The sequence below is a fragment of the Oculina patagonica genome, chromosome 11 (genome assembly GCF_052425735.1).
Source record: "Oculina patagonica isolate OP01 chromosome 11, crgOcupat, whole genome shotgun sequence".
Lineage (NCBI taxonomy): Eukaryota > Metazoa > Cnidaria > Anthozoa > Scleractinia > Oculinidae > Oculina > Oculina patagonica.
This window is the reverse complement of record NC_135768.1, coordinates 23,178,774-23,193,237: the sequence shown is the minus strand read 5'-3', so window position 1 is coordinate 23,193,237 and position 14,464 is coordinate 23,178,774. Positions and strand designations below refer to the sequence as shown.

Below are 14,464 nucleotides of genomic sequence, written 5' to 3'. Positions count from 1 at the left end.
AAGGGGAAAATAAATATTTAAATGGTGTTTGTATACAACTCTTACCAGCCAAAAAGGCGCGTGTTCCATGAAATAACTTCGCTTCCGTCTGTTCTCCGTGAATGGAAGTTACACCGCTGTCACGAACATGGAAAGTAACTTGAAAAATACTGATTTGAGCCGTGAAAAAGAACAGGGTAAATCCCGCAAAAATCAAAACAACCGTTTCTTTCGAATATAGTCGCCTCATTTTGTTACATGACAAATTCAATTCGATTTAAGTGTATAACCCAAATTCAGGAGTTATTAAAAATTCAAAAATTCAGTCTTTTGTTCTATAGAAGAGCGCTGCGTGATTTGCTGCTCGATTAATTCTGAAATGACACCATTAAAAGAAGTAAAACAGACGCAAGATCAATCACCTTTTCTCAGTGGGGGCATCAACCACAAACGCCCCCAATTCCTTTGAGATCTAAGTTATTACTTCTGCAGATCCTCAAGGGAGCCTATTTGTTTATTATTTACACGAGATTAATACAAAGGCCAGTTTACACGTACAATTTTTTATGTGAAATTTTTGTCGTGAAAACTTTTATTTGCTCGTGTGGACAAGGAAAATTGGCCAATTTTTATGTGACAGATATATTTGCTGAAAAGCTGGCGTGTTAGCTTTTAAATGACAAATAAAAGTTGTCACAAACGAAAAACTGCTGGTGAAGACGACTCGTCACATAAAATGTGTCAAATATTGCCACAGCATTGCGTATGCGTTTCTGCGTATCTGTGCTGTCCAAAGTCATTACTGGCGCACTAAACTTTGAACTGTTGACAAATAATTGTTGTGACATCTACACGATCAGATATATTTGACACAAAAAAATTGCCCGTATAATCCAGGCTTAAATAGGCCTGTTTTATCTTGTTTATTTCTCTCTTCGTTAAACGGACGACAGACATCTGGTCTTCGCTCGATCCGCAGCGACGGTTTACCTTTGTGCCTTAGCTCCCACCCCTTTCCGCCTCCGGGCTCGCCTCTTCCCATAACTTATGTGAGCCCACAGGCGTCCCAAGCTCACGTTTTGAGAAAGCGAAGAATAATCGACGCATAATCATTTAAATATGCGTCGTTATAAATTTTATGCGCCGACGTTATTATAAAAAAATTCAGATTCGATCAAGTATCGAGATATATTCGGTATGTGTTACACTTTTAAAGTTAACTCCGAATATGTTGAGTCCGCGTTCATTTTTCCAAAGAAAAAGAAATATCTTAATATTTTACAGCCGTAGAAAAAAGACATCAAAATTAAGTCATTTCAAGACGTCTGGCTTCTTTCAATCTTGTGTAATGTTTCTTACATAAGCTCTGCTTCTTGGCAACTCTTGATTAACACTTGACAACTTATAACTGGTACAAAATATCTTGCGTTCTTTCTGTTATGGAACTGTCAACAAACTAAAAAGATCATTTTTACTGAAAAAAATCAGTTGCAACCTTAGTAAGAGATTAACACAGACAAACTTAAACACGACAACAAATAGATAGCAAATTAATATAATACAAAAAAACATTTCCACAGGGAATTTTTTTCTCTTATCTTAAATTTTTGTTGATTAACACTAGTATTACCATATTAATGTATCCAGGGAAGTGAAAAATACATACAAGCCTTAGGGTATCTATTTAATTTAATAGGCTTTCTCGCCTCTACGACCTATTGCCTGAATCTTTACTCTTTTATCTCGGACCAGAATGAAGAAAACATTCCCTATAACATCCCAAATTCCAATTTGATTTTGATAGGCGAGCCACATGAAAACCAGCTAAAGCTGATGTGGCTTCCTCTTCTAAATATAGTAATTTTTAAAATTGATAATAAATCGAGTTAATGCAAAATACAATTTCCCTCTAATGTTGGATTCTTGTTGTTTAATACTATTATTACCATATTTATGTATCCAGGAAGCCAAAAATACATTTAACCCTTAGGGCATCTATTTAATTTAATAGGCTTGCTCGCCTCTACGACTATTGCCATTATTATTTATTCTTCCAAGAATTATACCTTATGTTTTACCGAAATGCACAAAAAATTTCCCTATTATAGACAAAGGCCCGAACACCATACCCTTAAACAACAAAGCATAAACACAATAACAAATGAATGATAAATTAAGATAATACGCAATACATTTTATCACTTATGTTGGATTATTTTTAATACTAGTATTACCATTTTTATATACCCAGGAGGCCAAAATACATGTAACCCTTAGGGTATCTATTTAATTTAATAGGCTTGCTCGCCTCTACGACTATTCCCATAATTATTTATTCTTCCAAGAATTATACCTTATGTTTTACCGAAATGCACAAAAAATTTCCTATTACAGACAAAGGCTCGAAAACCATACCCTTAAACAACAAAACATAAACACAACAACAAATGAATGATAAATTAAGATAATACGCAATACACTCTCTTATATCTCTTATGATGGATTATTTTTAATACTAGTATTACCATATTTTAAATATACCCAGGAGGCCAAAATACATGTAACCCTTAAATATTTATTCCTCCAAGAATTATACCTCATTTCTTACTAGAATGCACAAAAAATTCCCTATTACAGCTGACAAAGGATCGAAAACCATACCCTTTGGCACCGCACATACCTAGATACCTTATTATAGGAAATTAACGCTCCTGTAAATTTACGTCTTTAAAGTTAACGAGACCTAAATTAAGGCGAATTGGAGGGAAACGTACTCCTGAATAAATTAACGCGAGTAGGGTTTGGGGGGGGGGAGGGGGTAGAATTTTCAAAATAAAGAAAATGAACGCGATTAGTGATGTGTCTCTAAAGATATTTTGGCTGTTTTAAAAGAAAACGGATGTCGAGAAACGCTCTTCTGAAAGCAAGAATGAACTAGAAATATTACAGATGAGATTTCTTTAAGGCCTTTACATTGTAAAAGATTGAAAAATACCGTACAAAAAAGAGAAGGTTATTGCTTTCTGCTATATGCTATTTGCTATATGTGTTCGGGGTGAAATTAAGGTATCGGAAATTAACGCTCACTTAAATAATGTCGCGGAAATTAACGCTCACAAAAATTAACGCGACATAAACTAACGCAAATTTTGAGAATTCGCGTTAATTTCATGGAGCGTTAATTTCCTATAATAAGGTAGCTTATAAACGGGGTAGCTGGGTAGTCTGTTTTAATTGTGACTGAGTCTTTCGGTCTGTTGTGATTTGTGTTTGACAAATCGCGGTTTACAAATGAGTCTTTCAATTCAGCGAGCTTATCTTAAACAAGATACCCATCTAGCTTTGAACTGTAAATGTTTAGACGTTTGAGTCGCAAATCTTCAGCTTGTTGCTGGCAGTATGGCGGCGAAACACCCAAAATACCTTGCGTGCTTGCCGCAAAATTAACCGAGACCACCGTGCGCGCCTAGTTTCATCAAATCAGGATCGCCTCGCATACTACTATACATTTCTTGTATATTTCTTCATGTATTTTCTATTTTTTTAATCCCTTATATATACACGCGGGGACTTCTATGATGCCTCCTCGGGTTTTGGCCTCTGGGCCAAAACCCTACGGGGGCAAAAAAGAATTTACCACCTGTCCTTCCGTATCAATTTGACTACAAGCGCTGTCACGTGTTCACTAATTCTTTGCAAGTTTTGCTCATTACTGTGTTTTTTCGTCTAACTGGGATGTGACCTTGTGAAGATAAATCACTTGAACATTTTTACGACATGAAAGACCACAGGCTTCTAAAACTTTGCCTTTATAGGCAACATACGAGGCAGCACATGTACAGCTTAAGGTCAAGGAGAAAAAACAGGAATTCGATTGTCGTTCTTATCCATGCTTACAAGGGCAATGAAAATTGGGTTTTCTTCTCGGGCTCTGTTTAGTATCGCACTCTTTCGTTTTTTTTTTATTTTTATTGATAATCTGATTCTTCTTAACCTTTCTTTTCAGTCGTGTCAATTGTAGGACTTCCAGTTATACCAATAGCAATCTTCACTCACCCCCTGTATTTGATTGAAAAATTCACAATAATTGAATTGTTGTCTATTGATCACAAGTAACTAAAGAAATTTCGCTGAGATTTTGATTTATTACTACAGACGATACTAAGCTGATTATTTATTTGCATATGTACCTTTCTTTTTATTTCTTAAGATTATCAAGAGTGAATAAATGACGTTTTAAGCTAGGACAGACTTAGTTAATAACATCCCTTTCAGGCCATTCCATGAGATAACCACAGGGCGCCCTCACATCAGGTGAGGATATATAAATAAAAGATAAATCTTACCTGTTATTGTTGTGTATTTTGATTTGAAGTGGAAATTTTGAATTTTTAATACGCAGTCTAGCAAGTTGGAGATCTGGGATCTAGAAAGTATTGGGTCTGGGTAGGACAAAAACATTCGGAAATATTAATTCTCGGGGCGACATTCTTCATGTATGCAGTCATGATGTTTCAAAAGAATGTAAGAGAGAGTGGTTTAGGAATTCTTTGTTCCAAACAGCCAATCAAAAAAATTCGAATTAATTCAAAAATCATATGTCCCCAGAGTCCTTCGTTTTCTCGTGCCAAGGCCCAGCCGGCTAAGAGAAACGAAAGGGCTATGGGGACGAGAATGGGGCGACATCCGATCGCTCTACGAGTTCAATATAGTGACAAGGGGTGAAACTCTCAGCTTTCCATGGTCGCATGCTTCTGCTACTTGGGGGTCAAGGAAGTTGGATATCACATTACAACCGGAAGTAAAAATGTAACTTGGGTAAAAGGCGGCAATAGACGTATGTTCGCTCAAACTAGCAGCTTGATCAGTACGGAAAAGCGCAGAACCTCGCTCTCAGGTAAACTTCAAATGGCCACGTTCCTCCAAAAAGTCCAGACTTGCCTCTTGTTATCAGAAGAAATTTCTCAAAATTGAAATTGCAGAATTCCTCCAAACAAGCAGTTCAAAATACACAACATACACCACATTTGACACCAGGAAATTTAATGAACGTCTTCAAACAAAAGGTCTAATTAGCAACAATATTCTGCACGCGTGCTCGTGCATTTTTACACATTCAGGCCCTGTCCACACTGACCTGGGTAAATTTGAAAACGCATATTTTTTTTTACCGGATAGGCCAACCGTCCACACTCAAACGGCGTTTTCGGTCACCGAAAACGGTACTTTTCAAAATCGCTCTCCAAAAGGGGTAAATTTGAAAACGCCGGCTAGGTGGTGTAGTGTTGACGGTGAAAACGGGCGAAACCGGGACTTTTTGAAAACGCTGACGTCAAATAGTGATGTGATCTCTGTCAAAACAAAAGGTTTAATTAGCTAAACAATAGCTCTGTGCATGCGTTGTAACTTTACGTGCAATGAAGCGTATCGTTTTCAAATTTACCCACGTTAAGGTCGCGGGGGATACCAACTGCATGAATAAATTCATGAAGGGAAATTTTGCTTGACCTGCATCTTTTAAAACGCTTATTTCTTAGCTGTTATGGGTGCGATCAAGCTCAAACTTTACAGAGACATAAAGAAATGACGAAAGATTGCGAATGTCATCTTTTATTTGGTAGATTGCATTTAACGGCGATGTTATAGCCTCGTTAGTGCCAAATTGGGAAAAACATGATTTTGTGGCAGAGTTTGCGGAACGAGTAGGAGACAGCACACTGTGATCTTGTCAAAAGCTAATCAGTCAATACCTCTAGAGTGTCATAACAGAAGCGGATTTTTTAATTTAAAGTTTGTCAGAAAGTAATGGCGGTTTAAGTGCGCAAATATGAATTTAATGTCTTCTACCTCTTTCTAAAAGCGCTCTTTTAAAATTCCGCTTCTGTTATGACACACTACAGTATTCATAGTTTACCTATCTGCAGTTGCAAGTAATGAAGTTCTGTATCCGCGCTGTATTCTCTGCCACAAAATTGTCGGAAAAGTCCAAACTTTGAGATTTCCGAAGGTGTCCCGACCAAAATACGATCATTTTGCCAAGGAGAGATGTAATTATGGTAATTATATTCCACGCTTTTATGGTGAGAACAATGCGTTTTTAAAAAGGGCACGATTGTTTATGCCAAATATTTTGTGATTACTCTGAGTTGCAGATATATTCAAATTTAAATGAAAATAAGCTCAAAGACTTCCTACAATCTATATGAACGTATATCGCTAAGTGTTGTTTTAAATTAGCTAAAATATCAAAGAAACAGGGATTTTTTACAAATCACACGCACGCGCCCATATTTTTGTCCAGTCATAAATATCTCGTAAAGTTGTCGATGTCAGTCGTTGTACTTCGTGCATACGCTTTAAATAAATGCATAATGATGAGCCTAAGGTGTCCCCCGCGACCTTAATGTAGACGGAAAACATTTTATACGGCTTTTTCAAGTTCCTCCGTTTTCAAATTTACCTTATTGGTACTAATTTTCGCGTCGCTTTAATTTCGCGATTTTCGCGATTTAAAAAAAATCGCGAACTTAAAGCGACGCGAAAAAAAATTCCCGCGAACTTTAATGTCGCGAAATTTAATGCCCTCCTATAGTTCTTGTTTTCTCAGTTTATGTAGAAACACATGTCTACGTATTGTGTATAATTTGTAAATCAAATTTCACTATATGTGTAACTTGGAAGCATTAGGATAATGGCTGCGGTCACATCTAGACAACTAACTGTAGTTAGGACGGCGTTAACTATAGTTAGCTATTTCGGTAATGTGACCGCTTCTCTGTTCGCCCTAACTATAGTTAGAAAATTTACGCCTCGCTGATCCAAAACAATACACACTAACTATAGTTATACCCAAGCAAGGTTCATGGGTTCGTCTTAAGTTTACAAACAAAAAGCCAATCAGAATGCGACAATTCTTTTCGCACGTGCGAGATGAACATAAATATGCAAAACAAAGCGTCAAGGGAAGGAAAACAAGAAAAAACAACATGCCAAGAAATTACAACTTACGTTTCGATAACGTTTCGATTCTCAAAATACCGTAAACTCAAAACAAAAATTGGGATATCCAGAAAATAAGTCGTTGTTTTGCAATATTTAACACGTTCCGGGTAAACGCTTGAGTAACACAACAATAATTTTTTCACACAAACAGAGCGCAGAGTATTCAAACAGAAAATAGGTGAATGATTATTTATAGCTGCAAGCGAGAGATCGTGTGACATGGGTCTGACGTAGTGGTAGTTTTAAATAGCTTGGACATGTCCAAGCGGTCTTTGGTAGGGCTTTCCACAAGTTGCTCGGCAACTTTTTGGCAACTTTTCATGTTTCGAGCAACTTTTTCCCCTTCGAGCAACTTTTTTCCTCTCGAGCAACTTCAGTGTTGCATTTTAAGCAATTTTTATACCGAACATCTCCGAAGATTATCCGAGTGTTGTTCAAAGGCAATACGAACGTTTCCGAAGATTTACGAAGTTTGCCGAAGATTTTCCGGGAACATCTGAAGACGTTTCGAAACTTTTCGAAACTCTTCATCAAAAATGACGTCATCGATATCTTCACGATTTTTCTCAGTTAAAAAAATTCTTGTTATTTAACCGTTGATTTGTTATTTAGATACTTTTTTGCTGTAAAATTGCATAAAACTGCTTAGAAATCTAATCCGAAAGGGAAATAAGCATATATTTAGAGAAATTGTCTTAATTAGAAGCGGCGTTTTGGATTTTTTGGAGCAACTTTCGAGCAACTTTTATTATCAGAAGCAACTGTTTTGGATTTTGGGAGCAACTTTTGAGCAACTTTTTGAGAAATTACGGGCAACTTTTTGGAAAATCTCGAGCAACTTGTGGAAAGCCCTAGTCTTTGGTTCCGCTATGTGATTATATTCAGCCCTCTCTTCTGGTAAAATATGGAATAAAACAAAATTATACATTTCAGAGAGCAGAGTGTTCATGTTAAACGCGAGTGATCGTCTGATCGCTATTAAACATTAATTCTTGCGTGACCGTGACAAAAGAGCCGGCTGGGCCGCGTGGGTCTGGATCGATTTACCGACAAAAAAAAAAAAAAATTCCGTGCAAATTATGAATTGGGCCCAGGCCCCGCCCGATTAATTAGTTCGTTAGGGCTCCTACCGGCAAAGTCAAATTAATAGCAAGATTTTATTATGCATCTTTATTTTATGGCCGTGTCTCACAAGGACTGGAAACTAGCGAATTCGGACATGTAGCAGCTCTCGCAATAGCCTGTTCCGGGCTCTCGGTAGTTGAAGGGGAAAGGCGAAAAACGCGGGCGAGCGAGGAAAAAAACGAGGGGGGACGCTCGCCTCATTTTTTCGTCGCCCACCCGCGTTATTCACTCTCCCATAACTACCGAGAGCCTGGAACAGGCTTAACTCGCAAGGTCTCACATGAATGGCTCGCTACCCTTCGAGAAAACAATAGAACAAACAAAAGAAACAATGTCCCTAGAAGCAATAATAACTGCTACACTTGCGGGTTAGCAGAATTACAAGCTTATGAGAGGTGCTACACTACCGCCGAATTCACGATTGGATTTCCCATGGACACTCTAACTAACTGAGCCACGAGAGACTTGTGGTGAGCTGGGCCATTTACTAGGTTTCCCTTCTTTATTATTTACTTATGTTTATATAGTTTTCTTGTTTGGCCATATAATAAACATTTCATTAATCGATCTTTGTTGGCAGTCTGTATTCACGACCTCCGTCGGTCAAGATTCTCCCCTATTACAGACCTACTGCTCAGTTATAAAAGTCTGTTTTGCAACCTCCTTTTTTTCTTTTTCACAGCAGAAGCCACGTTATTCCATATTTAATTTTTGGAATTCTCTTTCTGTTCCAGTGAGTTCGAAGATCTCTGGTTTGGATTGCATTGAAGGCTTGCCACGAGTGAAAAGACTCAATCTGAACGTATACAGTCTTGTTGATCGCCCTGTCTCCTGATACTCCAAAAAATGAATTCTTTTCAAATCCAGGTTCAAGAAGATCAGAAAGATTTACTATTAGAGGCTCTAAATGAAATCCGTGAAACAAAGCTCATTAAGTTTGAAGTCGTTGAGATTCCGACCGCTCAATGTGCAAGCGATGAAGAAAGCGAAGAAAACGAAACAGCCGAAGAGGATGTCAGTACTGATCAGCCAAACAATGCAGTAATGGTGGATTTAGATCAATATCAAGAGCTGGAAACACCAAAAGAAATTGCTGACTGTTTAGCAACGTGGCTGGACTGCAACGGTGTTATGCGTTCGGATTTGCTAAATATATTGGCCGTTCAAAATCACACATGTCCGACATTCTGAAGCGACCCCCGCCAACCCTACCCAGCGGTTCTGGAAAAGTAGTGTGGCTAAAGATGAAAGAGTTTCTAACTAGCAGCACTGAAAAGCAGTTATTTCTGGACACCCAAGCGAAGAAACCAAATTTGAAAAGAAAGCGCGCTGCTGTGGCCACAGACACTACATCGACGCCAACGACGCTAAAAGTCAAAATAAAGCCAGCAGCAACACCAGTGAAACTCAAGACATGGCAGAGGGCAATGCTTGATGAGATTTTTGTTCAATGCAGTGGACGACCCGACGCAGAGACAATCCGAGGAATCTGTTCAACAATGCAGTTGAATAAACGCCAGGTAATTTCTAGAATGCGAGCATGATTTATTTTTCTTTAAAATCTGCTAAAAACCATGTAAAGTGAACGAGAAAATTGCTAACCGGAGAAGTGTGTGCTGGGTAAACGGAGAAAGAAAACAACCCGGGGGTGTGCACATCAATTTCGGATAGGGATGTGCCGCGAAGGTTCTTAAACCCTCACCATAAAGAAAGCGAAAATCGATACCCTTTCTAAGGCCAAAAAACGGAAAATGACATCCTATTCAAGCAGAGGAGAAGAGTTTCGTGACGACCCAAATAAACGCTAACCGCGCACTGCAAAACACAAATCGCGACATCGACTCTCTTAGATCGCGTTTCAGTCTCGCTCAACGTCGACTTAAGAGAAAAATAAGGAGTTTGACTCGTGATTTAATAAATAAATTGAATGTGTCGATAACCAAAATTTCGTAATCGACACTATATGATATAATTCTCTGCTGTACATTGCAAGAGGGTCTCGATGGGGTGGTGGCTTTTACGGTTAACGGCAAAAATTTTGGCTTTTTTTACCGCTAACGGTTAATTAATTTCCATTACGGTTAACAGAAGTTAAAAATTAGTTTCCATTGTTTTTTCCATTTCGGAAAAGCATATTTCAGGTCTTAGGACCATTACTGACCGATTTTTTACGGTTGACATATTTTACGGTGAAAATTTTCTAATTTTTACGCCTAACGGCTAAATTTTCGGCCGTTTTACGGCTAACGGTTAACGCCATTGAGACCCTCTTCCAAGCATTGCTCAGAGCTTTATAATTCGTAGCCTATCCGCTCGTCAAAGCGACAGACCTGTAAAAAGAGTATTGCTCTACAAATTGCCATGATGCCAGCTCATACGTAGTAGTATAAGACGGGGGGTTCTGCGCCAGGGCGCATGCGTAAGGGCGTAAGGGGCGTACATGACGTCACAATCCCCCCTGGGGATGACGTAATTTTCCTTTTCGGAGGATGACATCATCGGTTTAAGGGGCGTATGCGCAAGGGTGAAGGGGCGTTCATGACGTAATGGGTGACCAATTATAGAGGATGACATCATAGTTTAAAAATAGATCGGATGATGTAATTAGATATTTTTAGAACATAACATCATGCATTGTCCCCCCCCCCCCTCCATTCTGGTTTATTGTCAAAAATTAGTAGATATAAATATTTTGCAAAAATTATGATTTTAGTAAGCGGACTTCATAACATGATAAAATAAACGTATAATTTTATTTTATGGGGAGAAATATCAATGTGTATTCGCGATGTCATGTGTCTAGACGATAAATTACTATTTATTCTTTAAAAAGTCGCTCAGTGAAGCAAAACGTTTCCTTCCAAAGCTGTGTATCGCACAAGCACTTTTTTGTTTAACGGAATTGCCTTTGTGAAGATCCATGATGTCATAATTTATCTTTCTACTCCATGGCGGTAGCGTTTCTTTTTTTCAGCATTTCACAGAACAGGTATAAGTACCGATTCATTTCGGTCAGATCGCTAAATTCTGTAATTATGCAAGTTGTCTAGTTGCATATATTTTGTATTCCAGACGTTATTGTTTTAAAACAATGGTTAAGACTCGATGTACTCTAGTGAACAAAACATGACCAATCGAAAACATAAAAACAATAGAGTGTACGCGCTTCAGTGACCTCGGAAATAAACACGAGTTTTCGTTAAACTTACACAAAATTAGACGCTAAACATACAGATTGTAATTCAAGCAAAACTTTTATTTCGATCGTTCAACATTACATTACAATGATTTTCAGTAATTTTAAAAGTAAACACTATACGATTTAAGCGAACTTTTAGCACCACGAAACTAACCTTACTAATGATGAGACGATAATTACAGATTGTAAGTCAACCAAAACCTTTATTTCGGTCGTGCGATATACGCGTTACAATGATAAAACTTTATAATCGTCTTCATGCTCGTCATTAAGTGGTTAATAGTTTGTAATTTCTGATTTCTTCTTATTTGTGTATGTGTGATAGCTCTGGAATCATAACATCGACGCAAATATCCTTTCCGTAGTTTAGGGGTACAGAGAGGGTACAAGAGGGGTACAGAGGGGGCACAGAGAGGGTACAAGAGGGGTACAGAGGGGGTACAGCAGGGGTACAGTCAGGGTACAGAGAGAATACAATAGGGGTACAGAGGGGGTACAAAAGAGCTGCAGATGGGGTACAATAGGGGTACAGAGAAAAGGAGGATGAGACGGAGGAGGAGGTAAACAATAGAATTGTGGTGGTGGCGGTGGAGTTAAACAATAGAACTGTGGTGGTGGCGGTGGTGGAGTTAAACAATAGAACTGTGGTGGTGGCGGTGGTGGTGGTGGAGTTAAACAATAGAATTGTGGTGGTGGTGGTGGAGTTAAACAATAGAATTGTGGTGGTGGCGGTGGTGGAGTTAAACAATAGAATTGTGGTGGTGGAGTTAAACAATAGAATTGTGACGGTGGTGGTGGTGGTGTTGGTGGTGGTGCAGTTAAACAATAGAATTGTGGTGGTGGAGTTAAACAATAGAATTGTGACGGTGGTGGTGGTTGTGTTGGTGGTGGTGGAGTTAAACAATAGAATTGTGGTGGTGGAGTTAAACAATAGAATTGTGGTGGTGGCGGTGGTGGTGGTGGAGTTAAACAATAGAATTGAGGAGGAGGAGGAGGAGGAGGAGGAGGAGAAAACAATAGAATAATTTGTGGTGGTGGCGTTAAACAATAGAATGGTAGGGGATGAGGTGGGCCGATGTGAGGCCGATGTGAGGCCGATGTGGGGCAGATGTGAGGATCAATTCTATTGTTTTCTCCTCTCCTCTTCCTCCTCCTCTTCCTCCTCCTCCTCCTCCTCCTCAATTCTATTGTTTAACTCCACCACCACCACCACCACAATTCTATTGATTAACTCCACCACCACCACCACCACATTTCTATTGTTTAACTCCACCACCACCACCACCACCACAATTCTATTGTTTTACTCCACCACAACCACCACAATTCTATTGTTTTACTCCACCACTACCACCACAATTCTATTGTTTAACTCCACCACCACAATTCTATTGTTTAACTTCACCACCACCACCACAATTCTATTGTTTAACTCCACCACCACCACCGCCACCACCACAAAGTATGGTATATGGCTCTCTCTTCTTCGCGAAGGCTTACTATGGGAGGGGAGGCCAGAGGGCGAAAAAGTGGATGCGCAGGGGATGATGGGGAAAGGAAACACTAGGGAGCCTGTTTTCTCGCTTTTTCTTTCCCAGCGTTCCCAGCACGCTTCCCAAACCAACCCCACAACCTCCCCCTGCCCCTCTCCCAGACTCTAAACTACCAGCAATCAAGAAAGAGGCCTCTGGGGGAGGAAAGAAATTCGATGTCAATAGGCCATATTCGTATTTTCGGCATAGGACTGGAATTAGCTTGCAATGGAGGATAATGCGGGAAATCTTTTTAAATGCAAATGACATGAAACTCTTTTTAATGATATTCCCATAAGCCTCCATTGTGAGCTAGTTTCAGTCCATTACCGAGAATACGAATATAGTTTGTTATAAAAAATGTCTTTCACTGATTTTCACAGGTTCAAGTGTGGTTTTCAAATCATCGTCAAAGGCAAAAGACAGGAGCATACAAGCCAGGTGAATATTCTATTTGAGAACCCCCCTAAAATCCTCTGCCCCCCCCCCCCTGTAGGATACATAATGAATGCAGCCTTAGCAACTTTTCAAATTAGGATTTTAGCTGATGCGACACGAAAAATAATGGCTTTCTTGAAAAGCTGGTGTTCCGCCAATTTTACTGTTTTGTTTTGCTCAATTATTAATGTCAATCAAGCCAGTAACTGCTGTCACTTTTTCGAAAAAAAGATGAATACGTAATAAAAAATAACCAAAAGTTTTGTTCCTCTTATTGCTTTAGGAACAAACTCAGAATACACTTAAAGGAACTGTAATTTAGGCCGAAATCAATAACAGGAACAACGATGTCTGAATTCGGAACAGAGGGTTCCTTTTGTCATAAATGTGAACACAAAGTTCCTTTTTATTTCGAATAAAGGGAAATCTTTGTTCCGTTTTTATCTTTATAGGAACATACCGTATTTATTCGATTTAGCGCCCAACCTCGAATTAGCGCCCACCTCGAATAAGCGCCCACCCTGTAGGTAGGAAAGTTAATAAGCGCCCAGCCTCGAATAAGCGCCCACCCCCACCCCACAAAAAAACTGAAAACCATAAGAGGAGTATTGATTATTGAAATTGACTATGTGCTACTAAGAAGACTTCCCTCATGATCGAGTTTTCTTAGTATTTTACAGAATCTTTAAATGAACAGTTAAAATTCTGCTTTGGTATGTCTTCCCCTTTTATTATTACCCATTATTATTAATTGTTTTGCTACAAAAATAAACTTTATATTTTGCTGAAAATCGTGAAAATTTAATTAGCGCCCAGCCTCGAATTAGCGCCCACCTCGAATAAGCGCCTACTCCCAAGGACCAAAAATTTAATAAGCGCCCAGGGCGCTTAATCGAATAAATACGGTATGGTCCTTTTTGAATGGTTCCGATTTTATCGAGTGTTCTCTTTTAAACAATTTGTTCCTAATAGCGAGCGCATTAAGTTCCGAAGTTCGATTATGAGGAACGACTGTTCCGCTTAAGCATTTTCTTATGAACGATTGGGAACGTGCTATTCCTAATCGTGGGATGTCGTTCCCAAATGTTTTAAGTGGTTCCTTCCAAAAGCAATTTTGTTCCTTAGAAATTTGTTCCTTTTCCAGCTGAATTGGAACAACAGATCTGTTTTCATATACGATCGGCAAGCA

At 38.9% G+C, this 14,464-nt stretch overlaps 1 long non-coding RNA gene across 1 annotated transcript in view; it reads right to left on the bottom strand.

The window, feature by feature from the left end:
• Positions 1 to 7,248: 7,248 nt before the first annotated feature.
• Positions 7,249 to 14,464, bottom strand: part of LOC144630051 (uncharacterized) — a 162,645-nt gene continuing 155,429 nt past the window's right edge. Inside the window, exon 3 of the long non-coding RNA XR_013566446.1 lies at positions 7,249 to 7,333. This is a non-coding gene — a long non-coding RNA (uncharacterized LOC144630051). The remainder of the gene's footprint in view (positions 7,334 to 14,464) is intronic.